The sequence below is a fragment of the Anticarsia gemmatalis genome, chromosome 7, assembly GCF_050436995.1.
Source record: "Anticarsia gemmatalis isolate Benzon Research Colony breed Stoneville strain chromosome 7, ilAntGemm2 primary, whole genome shotgun sequence".
Taxonomy (NCBI): domain Eukaryota; kingdom Metazoa; phylum Arthropoda; class Insecta; order Lepidoptera; family Erebidae; genus Anticarsia; species Anticarsia gemmatalis.
In genome coordinates, this window is record NC_134751.1 from 3,130,420 (window position 1) to 3,144,059 (window position 13,640).

General features: G+C 37.3%; 1 protein-coding gene across 2 annotated transcripts in view; it reads left to right on the plus strand.

The window, feature by feature from the left end:
• Window positions 1-132: 132 nt before the first annotated feature.
• Window positions 133-13,640, plus strand: part of LOC142974288 (uncharacterized) — a 38,222-nt gene continuing 24,714 nt past the window's right edge. Inside the window, exon 1 of one of the 2 annotated variants that reach the window (XM_076116523.1) lies at window positions 133-242. The gene's annotated coding sequence lies outside the window, so the exon portion shown is untranslated. Of the gene's footprint in view, window positions 243-344; window positions 360-13,640 lie in introns of those variants that run through there. The other variant, XM_076116524.1, reaches the window with a different exon arrangement.

Sequence of the window (13,640 nt, forward strand, 5' to 3'; positions counted from 1 at the left end):
TTATGAATAAGAGAGTTATTCTCTTTGCAAAATTGAAATAAGTAATATTACAATAGCGACTACTTGCTATCAGCACACGAAACAACGTCGAGGCTGTATCAAGTCAGAAAGCTCTAAAACGTTTCAGTAGTAATCGAGACGGGTCACAAGGCGGACCACTGTCGCTACCAAACGCGCGCGTTCGCGTTCGTGGTTTAACTCGCTAAATAAAGTGCAGTGAATTGTTAACTTAAACTATTACGGTTTGCGTTCTGTTTTGATTTTTTAATTAGAGACTAGCAATTTTTGTTCTATTTATCGTAAAGTTTGAAAATAATTTACGTTTTTTTTTGTGTTGTGTGCTGAAAAATCGGAGAGAAGTAACTCAGAAATAATATTTTAAATTAAATTTTAACAATAGCACCATTAATCTCACACTCTTCATTAAAAACATTTTAAAAGCTATATAAACTTCATAATTTCCAAAAAGAAAATGCGCGACTGAAGGTAATTTTATTCGAAATTATTCTTATTTCTCGATTATACTCCATTTTATATATTCTCTGTAATTGGCTCTTAAAGTAATTCTTATTTATATTTTGAATGTACAATGTACATAAAGACTGAATTTTAACGTTCAAACTTTTCTTATATTCGTAAATAGGCCTTAGAAATCCAGATTGAATAGAAGCATTTAAACATTACACTAGAAAATCGCCAAGTCACTACACCTGTATCCTGATTAATTTAAATATTTTCACTCCACACTTCCTAACAAGATTAAAACATTTCTCTTGCAATTATTTACACTGTCAGTGAACAGATTTATCGCTCAGAACTAATTCTTGCAAGTTTACGTGAGGTTACACGAATGAAAATACTTACGTACATAAAATAATTTAATTTCGTGATAATAATATTATTATTTTAAACGGTATCCGCAACGATCCCAACATACACATTTTAAAAAAAGAAATTGATGCATGATTATTCGTGCTTTATTTGATTTAATTCCACGTGAAATAAGCCATAGGTAGCTATATTACAAACGGCAGCTAGATTACAAATTATCATAAAAGTAAGAGGAAATGTGTTACAGTAATCAATAATATCTATGCGTTTACACTCAAAAGATTCTGGACCTAAACCTAACCTTAGCTTCAGCATAAGCGTTGAACATAAAAATCAACTAACAAGCAGTAACATTGCTTTTTAAGTTTCATAAAAAGTAAGAGAAATTGCTTAACATTAATCAATAATATCTATGCGTTCACACTCAAAACATGCTGAACCTAAAGCTTAACTTCAGTAATAGAAATAAAAGTCTAATGAAAAACAGTAATATCTTTAATTTATCGCTAAAACTACAAACATACAAAGTCAAGGAAACTGTGTTAACTTGCCAGTGACCATCAGTATTCAGTGTGATACTCTTACTCATGATCTTAATACTAAAACACTTTAACATTGTATAATACGACATAACCTCGTGGAGCTCAAAATGTCGCAATATTTTAAGGAAGTTGACAAATTTAAGACTGGATTCAGTGAAATATATTACATTTTCCTGTAGCTGTAAAGAAATTACGTCATTTTAAGTTATTTTTACCTGTAGAGGATTATTAACAACATGCTTCTTGGTTCAATTTCTTTGTTAGTCATCTATACTAATATTATAAAGCTGAAGAGTTTGTTTGATTGTTTGTTTGTTTGTTTGTTTGAACGCGCTAATCTCAGGAACTACTGGTCCGATTTGAAAAATTCTTTCGGTGTTTGATAGCCCATTTATCGAGGAAGGTTATAGGCTATAAATCATCACGCTACGACCAATAGGAGCAGAGTAGCAATAAAAAATGTTACAAAAACGGGGAATATATTGACTCATTCCCTCTTATGTGACGCAAGCGAAGTTGCGCGGGTCAGCTAGTTCATAATAGATATAATATGTGATTCAGAGGTTACATTCCTTCGGAGGAAAACAACGGGATAATTGTGTGTATTGTATAATTACAACAATATTACGCGTGTTTACACTTGGCACAAGAATAGTTCCTTAGCATTTCCTTAATAGAAAAGTGATTGAGTTTCAGGCTGCCAGTCATACTTAGTTAGACTGTTAGACTTTACTCTGGACTAATTTTATTGTAGATTAGATTATACCTTGAGGAATGAGAAGGCAATTTTATTATCGAAAATATTCCCAGGTAATGTTTTTTCGAAATTGTCTACTAATTGAGTTTCAATTAAATTGACAAACCCAATAGCAAAAAATAAGTTTTCAAAGATCTGGTTACCCTCTTATTATCATCAGTTAAATTCAGTTGCATTGTTTAGCTATGTGACTCATAATTTTACTAAAAATAAGGTTTAATCAATCAAAACATCTTCAAGTATATGCATACATACATTAATTCAATGATCTACAATCGTAAGTAGACATCTGTAGACATATTCCCGTGAGAAAGACCCGTGAACCGTAACAGAAGCCTGTTTATGTTAATCATGTATTTAATATTCTTACAATAGTACCACTTTTATCAACTAGACCTCTTTCTTTTATCCGTTGTTTGTTCTTTAGAATCTAGGCAACGGATTCGCGTAAGCATTTTCTAAGAAAAGATTGCTGTAGAATCTCAGTTGACTACCAGTGTACGTCAATTTGATAGCTACTATGCAGTACATTACAGCTTGTCATAAAACATTACTCACCATCGTTTAAGAAAAGTAACAATGTACAGAACAGTGACTGTCAACTGAGATACACAATAGGTGCTCTGAGTTTAGTCTAAGCTTTGGAAAATAAATTGTTATTATAAACTTGCTACTAATAATACAGTCTTCGTAGTTATAAAGTTATGACTTAATTTGATCAGTGTTCAATCATCCATAAGCCAACATCAATGACGGCGTACAGACAGCTTGAATACATTTGATTGATTAGCGAAATGTAAAGAAAAGTGTTCTAAACAATAATTACTTATATGTAATTTGCTAAAATATGTTTTAGTCTTTAATCGTATATTTTGCGTGGATATTTGTTGATAAACATTTCACTTGCACATAGATTAATGTTTTATCGTAAAAGTAATTCAGTACAACCTAAGTTCAGTCAAACGAATCCAATTATTTTAGTACTAGCTGACCCGCGCAACTGCCCCGTTTTTGAAACATTTTTTACTGGTATTCTGCTCCTATTGCTCGTAGCGTGATAATATATAGCCTATAGCCTTCCTCGATAAATGGGCTATCTAACACTGAAACATCTTCAAATCGGACCAGCAGTTTCTGAGATTAGCGCGTTCAAACAAACAAACGTTTCAGCTTTATAATATTAGTATAGATAGTATAGATTTAAAACGATCATATTGCAAGCGTATTTCACAAAAATCTGGTGCATCCAAGTGTCGTATTATATAAGGTATTTCAACATCAGTTTATCTGTCGACGGTCGATGTAGGCTTTTCCTAAATCATGTTGTAATGCACTTCCGTCTTCGACGATCGCTACCGGCATCTTGAGGCATCTTCAATTTATACAATACGTACTTGCTTCCGCTGCTTCGCTCGATATATCGATAATAGCTTTAGTGGTTGGCAGCTTTTGAGCTAGCTTAGAATTTTAAACGAGTTGTGAAATTTGAGAAATTGACATCTAGAATTGTGCCCATCGCTACGGGCGTTTAAGCATGTAGTCAGTCGTAAGTTGGTCATGTCATTTGTCTAAATGAGTCAGAAGTTACAAACGTAGGTCAAGGACAAAGCATAAGAGCAGGGGTTTGCAACCTTATAGTAATTAGTTGTCTGTCATATTTATTTTATCACTACCAAAGAAACTATGATTGAATTGCCAGCCTCCGTGGCGCAGTGATTAAGGTAGCCGCCAAGCCACTACCAATGCGTCGAGAGGTCGTGGGTTCGATTCGAAATATTTGTGCGGTCTACAAATAGTTGCTTCGGGTCTAGTTGCACTGTGCGTCCGTTGTTTGTATGTTTGTAAAAGTCTCCGTGAGACAACAGGTTGTTTATACAGGAAAAGTAGATATGATGGAACCTGGACCTAAAAGAATTTCATTGAATGAATTCTTTCTTCTATTTTCTATCGATGTCATAGATCCGTCGAATCGAAAAGAATTTTAAAACAATACAATCCAATCAGTCGACCGTAATATTTCAAGAATCAATCAGATCGTACATTTCCTTCCAGTTTTGACGCCCTTGTTTACAAAGTAGAGCTAAATAAAAACGTATGTATATCGCAATACATATCGTGCAACTTAATATCAACTGTCAATGAGTGTCGAATGTGCATTCACATGTGACTATCGGGCACACGCCAAGTTCAGTAGGAAACTGTACCGATTATATATTGCTGTATTAAGCGTTTGCATATTAGAACTAAGTGAAATATTTTTAGGGGTAAAATAGCTTTGATTGCTTTGACGCTGGTTGCACTGACCGTGGTCAAAAGTAGACTGAAAATTATTTGGTCTTATTAAATAATATATTATAATAATTCAATTAAAATTAAATGGCTTTTTTTTTGTATTTTTGTAATAGATAGAGGCCCCGTTAGAATGTTATTTTTTGTTTGCTGTTTCTGGTGTGGTCAAGGTAGCGTTGCTTTTCTCACTGCAAATGTAATTATCAGAAATATATGCAAAGAATGAATACTGCTTGAGTCACGACACAGTCATAAAATTATTTTTCTTAATCTATTGTCTTATTGTAGGCCAAAGGAATTCTCGATAAAAAAGACAATAAAAATATTGTTAATTAATATAATTGAAATAACGTTTCATAAAAATGTATAAATAGATTTATAACATTACTCTTTTATTGTATTTTTTTATAAGATTAATGATTTAATTTATGAAATGAAACCTACTGTAACCATTCGAGCACAAACACAAGGCACCCTTTTTTTTTTTTTTTTTTTTACTTGGTTAATGCATGAAATTGCATCCCCAACGCCCGGGGGAGCGCTGGGGTATGTGGGGCTCTCCGAACCAGAAGGGCAAGGCCTACCCACTAAACCACCAAGGTGTTGCCTCCTCCTCGCCGCATAGTGCCGAGGCCACGGGAACGCTTTTAAGCACACATCCGCGACCCCGACGCGGCCGTCCATACGTGGACTCCTCCACAGTGTGGGACGACACCCCAACACACGGGTGCCGTCCCCCCACTATGCCCCCTTGTGCAATGGCCAGCAAACTCCCCCGAGTTCGCCAGCCAGGAGGCCTTCGGAAGCCGGGACAGGCCACGCGCAGATGCGCAGCATGTCCCGGCCGCCGGCGGCGGAAGATGTGTAGGCCGCCGCCACCTTCCCTCCGACCAACGAGCCCGAGAGCGAGATCCCAACGCTCCCGGGTCCTACGGTCCCACCACCAGCCGCCATGGGTTAAGAGCCGGATCCGACCGCCCGACCCCCGGCTCCCCACGGCAGCCCCACCGTTGCCGCATCTCACGGTGCGGCCCCGCCCAGTCGCGGAGATAGGATACATTCCTTCCTCCGCGACCGGCCCCTCCAAAACCGGCCAGACTGAGTCCACTCAGCCCAGCCGGCCGGCCGCTTTTGGTCCCCCGGGCTACAACGGTACCACCCAGACGGGGAAGCGGCCTCTCCTCCATCAGCCGCCATGGGTTAAGAGCCGGGTCCGACCGCCCGACCCCCGGCTCCCCACGGCAGCCCCACCGTTGCCGCATCTCGCGCTACGGCCCCGCCCAGTCGCGGCGGATGGGATACATCCCTTCCTCCGCGACTAGCCTCTCCAAAACCGGCCAGACTGAGTCCACTCAGCCCAGCCGGCCGGCCGCTTTTGGTCCCCCGGGCTACAACGGTACCACCCAGACGGGGAAGCGGCCTCTCCTCCATCAGCCGCCATGGGTTAAGAGCCGGGTCCGACCGCCCGACCCCCGGCTCCCCACGGCAGCCCCACCGTTGCCGCATCTCGCGGTACGGCCCCGCCCAGTCGCGGAGGATAGGGTTGAGCTACCTCCCTTCCTCCGCGACTAGCCTCTCCTAAACCGGCCAGGCTTACGTCGCCTAGGCCCAGCCGGCCGGCCGCTTTGGTCCCCCGGGCTACAGCGGTACCACCCAGACGGGGAAGCGGCCTCTCCACTGGGTCCCTCTTGGTTCACCGCAACCGAATCCGCGGACTCAAGGTTGCGGCTACTAAGCCCCCCCACCACAGCAAGGTGGAGACCCGTCGGGGGGGCCCCACGTGCCCCCTAGTGCAATGGCCGGAAAACTCCCCCGAGTTCGCCAGCCAGGGGGCCTTCGGAAGCCAGGACAGGCCACGCGCAGATGCGCAGCATGTCCTGGCCGCCGGCGGCGGAAAGGTGTGTAGGCCGCCGCAACCTTCTCACCGACCAACGAGCCCGAGAGTGGTAGTCTGCCCACTCCCAGGCCCTGCGGTCCCACCACCAGCCGCCATGGGTTAAGAGCTGGGTCCGACCGCCCGACCCCCGACTCCCCACGGCAGCCCCACCGTTGCCGCATCACGCGGTGCGGCCCCGCCCAGTCGCGGAGGATAGGGTGCCCAGCAACGACACACTAGAACACCTCTTCCTCCGCGACTAGCCCCTCCAAAACCAGCCGGACCTACGTCGCCTCGGCCCAGCCAGCCGGCCGCTTTGGTCCCCCGGGTTAGTGCGGTACCGCCCAGACAGGGAAGCGGCCTCTCCAATGGGTCTCTCTTCGCTTCACCGCGGCCGAAGTGCGCCCTCACCTCAAGGCTCGCGGCTACTAAGCCCCCCCACCACAGCAAGGTGGAGACCCGCCGGGGGAGAAACACAAGGCACCCTCACGGCCTTTAAGCAAATCTTAGTAACAGGGTTCCATTTCTGGACTCTAAAAACAATAATATCTTTTATCAATATATCCAAAGAATGTTCGAAGGTTTCTTTTAGAAAATGAACACAAACATACTCTAGAAAAGAGGAAAATTGCTCCAAAAAGTTTGCATCACCCACTTAAAAGATCGGAATCTCATATTGTTATCTACGTTGCCAAGAGACCTTAAAATCAAAAGTGGAGCAAGTTATACGGTAGCAGATTCTATTTACCCACATTCAGGCAAAACACGAAACTTATGTAATCTCCACATTGTTTTAAACATCTTGCTGCATAATGGAACGTAGCTTTGCGGGTTTTGGAAAAGTCTATGGCAGTTTTTTTGAAAGTGTATCGAATTTAATTTGTAATGGAGTGTGAAAGAGGAATAATATGTTATTCAAATCTTTTGTTACTACTGTAGCGTGATTACCTACCACTTTCGACTATCAGCTAGTTAACCGAAAAATGTTGTATGAAAATCTGATTAGCGCCTCTAGCGGGCGCCGTAAGAACCATTTTAGCCGTACCTTGTAAATGGTAACAATAAGCTACTTTTGTACGGTTTACTCTCTATCTTTGTTAAAAAAATTAAATCCAAAAGATTTAATAGAAAATGGTAACTGAACCAAAAATGTAAGACTAGTTATTAAAATAGTTTTATGAATACCGTAGCTGCAACTATCTCTACAACAAAAGGGTTTAATCAGCGTAAGATGTAGCACAAAAGTTTTAACATTTATTTTTTGTCTCTCTTTAGTTAAGTGGTTTGTAAAGAGACGGAGTGTTTGCTAATGGGTTTTCATTTATTTGAATAGTTAGGACATTATCTTAAACGGTTCCAGAGATAGTACTAAGTGGCTATTGTGGATACGATTATGACAGGTTGGGTTTTTTGTTTGTTTTAATGGTATGGTTAGAAAATATAGTATTTGGGGCTTTGTTTGTATTGAATCAATGATCGGATTGAGCTGGTGGTAATTTGGTTGGTAAAAGGGAAGAGGCTTTCGGTAAATTGACAAATGTATGAGTAAATTGTACGACTTATAAAAACATTATGTACGAAAAGTAATTAAGGTCACCATGTTAAAAATATATAATGATATATATGATTAACAACCTGTATATATCTATAATTTACTCTATAAACAGGTTGGTTAAACAACATTCTGTATACTCTGAAATATAGAGATTTAAGGTTGGCAATTGCAACTTAACCCAGATCGTATTGAAATATGAATTACTAAAAAAACATTTTTACTCACTACAAATCATGTAGCGTTTAGACCACTTCATCAAACTGCAGACCAAAGACCCCATGACCTCAATTTGACCTCTTTGTCTAGACCACTAACTATATTATTTAGCAACATATATCATCGTAAATCATTAGACCTGTCCACCCAAAACCATTTCAAACTGTATTATAGTATAACAACTTTATAGAGAGCCTTATATAAAATGAGGTATGCAAAATTCTGAATTTAGATCAACAGTTACCCGCAGGCTTTTGCAGCTGACAATGACTGTTCTACTACAGCTACTTTATTGAAAAAAATGGTCCACCCAGTAAAGAAATATGAGGTAACAAACACAAAAAGGAAACATATAGTCGAATTGAGAACCTCCTCCTTTTTTGAAGTTGTCTAAAACATAATTACTTATTATAATCGAGATAAACTATGCATGCCAGGGTTTTCTACTAAGTTTGTTACTATGACTTCTGAACAAATTCTTAAAAAGCCAAATACCCGCGGCTACAGAGTAGTTAATATATCCACAGAGTAATTAAGACACAGATATATATTTAATGTAGCAACGGCTGTATTCTTTGACATTGACATATCAATTGTTACCGACATGGTGAATTATAATTACGACATGTCTTCGAGACTAGTGCTGTTCTGGCATTTTAGTTTGTGCAATGAGGTGCTTGAATATTTTATTGCGTGTATTGTTAGTACATAGAGTCAGGTTGTTGCCTATTGAAGATTTTTTAGGACTTAGGTATAAACATATCTTTTTATATATAATTCTTCTATAAGTGTGTATGTCACTGAACTTCTCTTAAACGATTGGACCGATTTTGATGACATTTTTTGTGTGTGTTCAAGGGGATCTGAGAATGGTTTAGATTCACAATTTTGTCCGCTGGACAATGTGTTTTTATTTAATTTTTATGGCAAAACAACGTTTGCCGGGTCAGCTAGTATGTATATGTATATAGTATGAATAGATGTATGGATGTGAATCAAGCAAATAAAATTTGTAGGGCTTGTAGTTAGTGGTGTTATGTGGTCTCTGCCTACTTTTTTGAGAAAAAAGCCTGATTTTTTGTGTCGTATAAATCATACACAAAATAGATTACCTTTTTACATTGTCCCTTTCGATTGACTTTGTGTTATAACCGCCAAAAGTGTACACACTTCGACAGTTTAGAAGTGCACTGTTCACGTAAAAAACAATAGACAACTCATTAACATCATATATGTCTGACTCATTGGACAGTGGAGTTCTATTCTACACTCATTTTTCCCATCACACGTTCATACATCTTGCCTCTTGCAATCTTCACTTTCACTGCGTTATGCAGTTAATCCTTGCATCTGGATTGAATAATAGTCTGCAGATTTAACTATAGCCGAATGTTATTTATCCTCTGACACACTTTAAAGCCGGTTGAGTCACAGGCTGATCTATTGTCGGACTAAGCTCTTCTTATTGTACAACAATTATACGTAATAGTATTGAGAAACTTTGATAGATAGTACTTTATTACTTTAAAGACATACCATTTAATGCTTAGATTAATAGCGTGCGAAGTTCAAAGTAACGACATTTTTGAGTTGATGTCATTACTTTACTGAGATACATATGTGTAACTACAAACCTGGTCTAATATAAGGTTGGAGCCAAAAAAAATGGGTAAAGACTTGAGCTAACTGGCCTCTAAATATTGGTTTGACCAACAAAAACCGAAAATTATATTAGTAAAGAAATAGAAAAACTCTTTTATACCATCAATTACAGTGTCAAAAACATTTTCTACAAATCATCGTGACTTACTACTATTAAGATAAACTTGAACCAAAAAATATAGGTATTCGATCCACAATAAAATTAAAAGTAATTCTTAGATACATGATCAGATTATAGACCACCAAGACGCTCAATAATAATCTACAAATTGAGAAAATCACCATCCATTAAAATTCCAACTTAAAGCTTCTAATACAAGTGCACTATGTCGATTGCATGATACGTATAACGGTATACAATTATTACACATCGCTTCAAGACTTATGCAAGAAATAAATTAACATTCGTTTAGATAGACCAACCTTATTAGCGATACAGAAAATTATGGGAAATGCTACTTAAACTTGTATGGTTAGAGATCCTTAGCTAATTGCTTAAAAAGAAGTTTAACACAGCTTTGCTAGTTGTTAAATAGTTATGGTACTGACGGTCTCAGTTCTGTATATTTTTACCTGACTGCCACGACTGCCCGACTTTCAAGCATGGTTGTCCGTCTTCTTAAACAGCTTCCTATTAACTTTCTTCTACAACGCCATTTACCAGATATATCCTAAGTTCATACTGTATTATGTGGTAAAAATATTTTTGATTTTAATGAAAAATAAAGATAAGTACTTTTAAAACGGATTAAGAAAGGAGACCCCTGAAACTATTTGAAAAAAAACTGAACATAAAAATGACGAAAACTAAAATTAGAGGTTAATACAGCACTCAAAACACAAGTCTTCTTTTCCCTAAAAAAGACCCGTACACATCAATAGAAAAAAACTGTCAGTTCCCTTTTTCAAATTCTTTTACATCGACGGAACTCTAACTCAAGTATACAATTTACTTTACCTCATGTTTTTTCCCATCGACAAGCTTGTTAGTGTTTTTGCGATCTGTCTCAACTAACGGTTGACGTAACAGCATTTTGTATCAATACTCTAGAGGTAGTACTATCAGTAGGATCTTAATTGGATTATTTGATTTATCTGGTTGAGCATCAATGATTTCTGTATTAGGTATTGTTTGATTGAGATCTGCACCGGTTTTTGTACTGTTATTTAAGAAAAACTAGCGCACTCGCCTGATTCGTCCGGGTATAGTAAAATCTTAACCCGTTAATTACATTCCTGTGGGAGTTTTGATCCCATCGATCCTAAACGAAACTTATCTTGACAGTTTAAAACATATTAAAAGAAGAATTATCCAATTTAGTTTAGTTGTTCAAAAGTTTTGCACGTAAGTAGCTACATACATTTCGGTGATTCATTTGTATTTATAGGTAGATGCTGTTATTTGTAAATAAGATCTTTTAGGTAATCTTACTTCTGGACAAAGGCTACTTTAGATATGGTTTCCTTTGGTACAAGCACTGTACTGTTACAGTTACCTACAGTCTGTTTTATGGGTTAAGAGGCCAGACTTTGAAATACCATTGTTGTCACTGAATCAGTTAACTAGCTATTTATAGGTGACCGCCTTGTACGACTGTTCCAATTTTATTGCTATACAAATTTAATTTAACTTAGTTGCATCTACTTGATTATTTTGCTTGAAATTCTTCTAGAACAAAAAAGAACAAGGACCAAGTGAATTAAGTTTGGACTGGCTGTTTAGTCTGATAAAGCAGTTTTTTGATGAAAAGTCACAAACATTTTGTGAAACATTTACGCAACGTCCTTTTTGAATAGCGTTAAATAATCCTGGTAGGCGTCAGCGTCAATTGAAGCCAAAAATAAATATTGTTGGTCAACAAATGAAGATGAAAAGTGATATTTTTGCAATAAATTGTACTTATTGTCAGATAATTTACAAGTTGAATGTTATTGATGCAATACTTATGTGACTTGTGTTGTGTTTCGTCACAATTTACAGTTACTTTAGTGTAAAGATGACGTTTTTGATGATAAAGAGCGTAAGTATGTGTGATACGAAGTAGGTTAGTATGTCCAAATTTATAATACTTAAATTATTGTTTAGTGACTAATAATATTCGACCATGAGTGATCTCAAACTAACTTAAACTAAGTATGCCTATGCAAAATTTTATCAAAATCCCGATTTTGATAAAATTTTGCATAGGCATACTTAGTTTAAGTACTAGTAATACTGTGCTGCAGTTGCGAAAGGGTAACAGACAGACAAACATTGTGTTTTTGATATAAGTATGGATTACAGATTTAATATAGCGATTAAAAGAAACTATGCCTTTTAAAAATCTAAAGTTTGGATACAGTAAACGACGGTGGACGGTAGCCGCTATAAAACTTAATAACGGTTATAATATCATGTTATTTATTCCCTTTTGTACATTTTCAAAAGAAAATAAAGTAATCTTTAATTTATTTCAACAATAAAAAACATGGTGTGTATTTGAATGACAATGTTTCTTTTTTCATTTGTTTGTACTAGTACTACAAGTTAGTAGCGGAAGCGAGAAAAGTAATTTGTCTTAGTAATTATTGTTATTTAAAAGATAAAATCGAGATGAAACCCTTTAATAGATTATTTTAATTTATAACAAGATTTTTAGAATTAATCACCATTAAAGCTAAAACAGTTGATCATGAGATTAATAAGAAATGGTGTTATTAATGCATCCACTTTTCTATTTCGATGGGTCAATTAGTCTCAGGGCAATATTTTCCAATAGGTTTTGATCGTTGCCAGAGACTGAAGTCTCTGACAACGATATTTTTTTTATATTATTGTATTTTTATTATTAAGAACCGAAGTAAACTAACTTGGATGCTACGCTTACATACAATAAACTAAATACTAAACTTAGATTATTTTCGGGGTGACAGAAAGAGTTTAGTATTATATTCTGCGCTAGTCAATTGCGCATTTCATTCTCATTTATTTTTCATCGTTTAAAAACGACCATGTTTCATTTACATTAATAAATATAAGTAATTTTTAACGTTTTTGGTTACAGCATTTCCTTAATGAATTCGACTTTGCTTTCCTCCAAGAATTGTTAAAAGTTCTTTGCTTGACTAAGATTTGTTCTTTGTCGCTTCTTCTTCTACCTTACACCATACGATAACCACGTAATCTCAGCGAAGTAAGTGGGTTAAAATAATTGTAGTTGTTTCGACATTTCGGCTCAGCTAGACGTCAAACGGTAACACGACCGTTAGTTCGATCCCGGTTGTGGCAACATTACTTGTAATCATCTTTGTGGTCGATGGGAAAATAAATTATGATTATTGTGTAGGTTTTTTATAAATCCTCACAGATACGAAGCTATTGGAAGAGCTAAAGACAATTTCTGTTCTAAGAATGTTGATGTTAAAAACCTATTTTATCGAAATAATGGGTCTATCTGATTGGTGATTGTCTTTATTTGAAAATGTAGGCACATGTGCCTTGAACTATGAGAAGAACATCTGTACAGCAATTTATTTTGAGTTTTCAATGTGACTTAAATTTTCAGTTGCTTCTTTGATAGGTATTTGTTTTTTGTTTAACTGAATAAAAAGGATTGTGGTTGGATCTTTTTCGTTTTAGATCTTATACCACGACGGCCACACTTGTCTTAATTCATTTTCTGAAGATATCACTGTTTTTGCTTTTCAAGTTGTTTTATAAACAGGTATATGATTAGGGTCATCTCTGTAACCCCTGTCATTTTAAGTTTTTATAGTGAATCGTAATTTATGCAAAATATTATTCGAACGAATAATTAAATTTTATAAACGTTTCCGAATTCGTCGTATGGTTTTGCTTCCTAAAAGAAGCTTTTTAAGATCTTGTAATTTTTTTTTTGTCTTCGAAAATTACTATTAATTCCTCGTCACCAT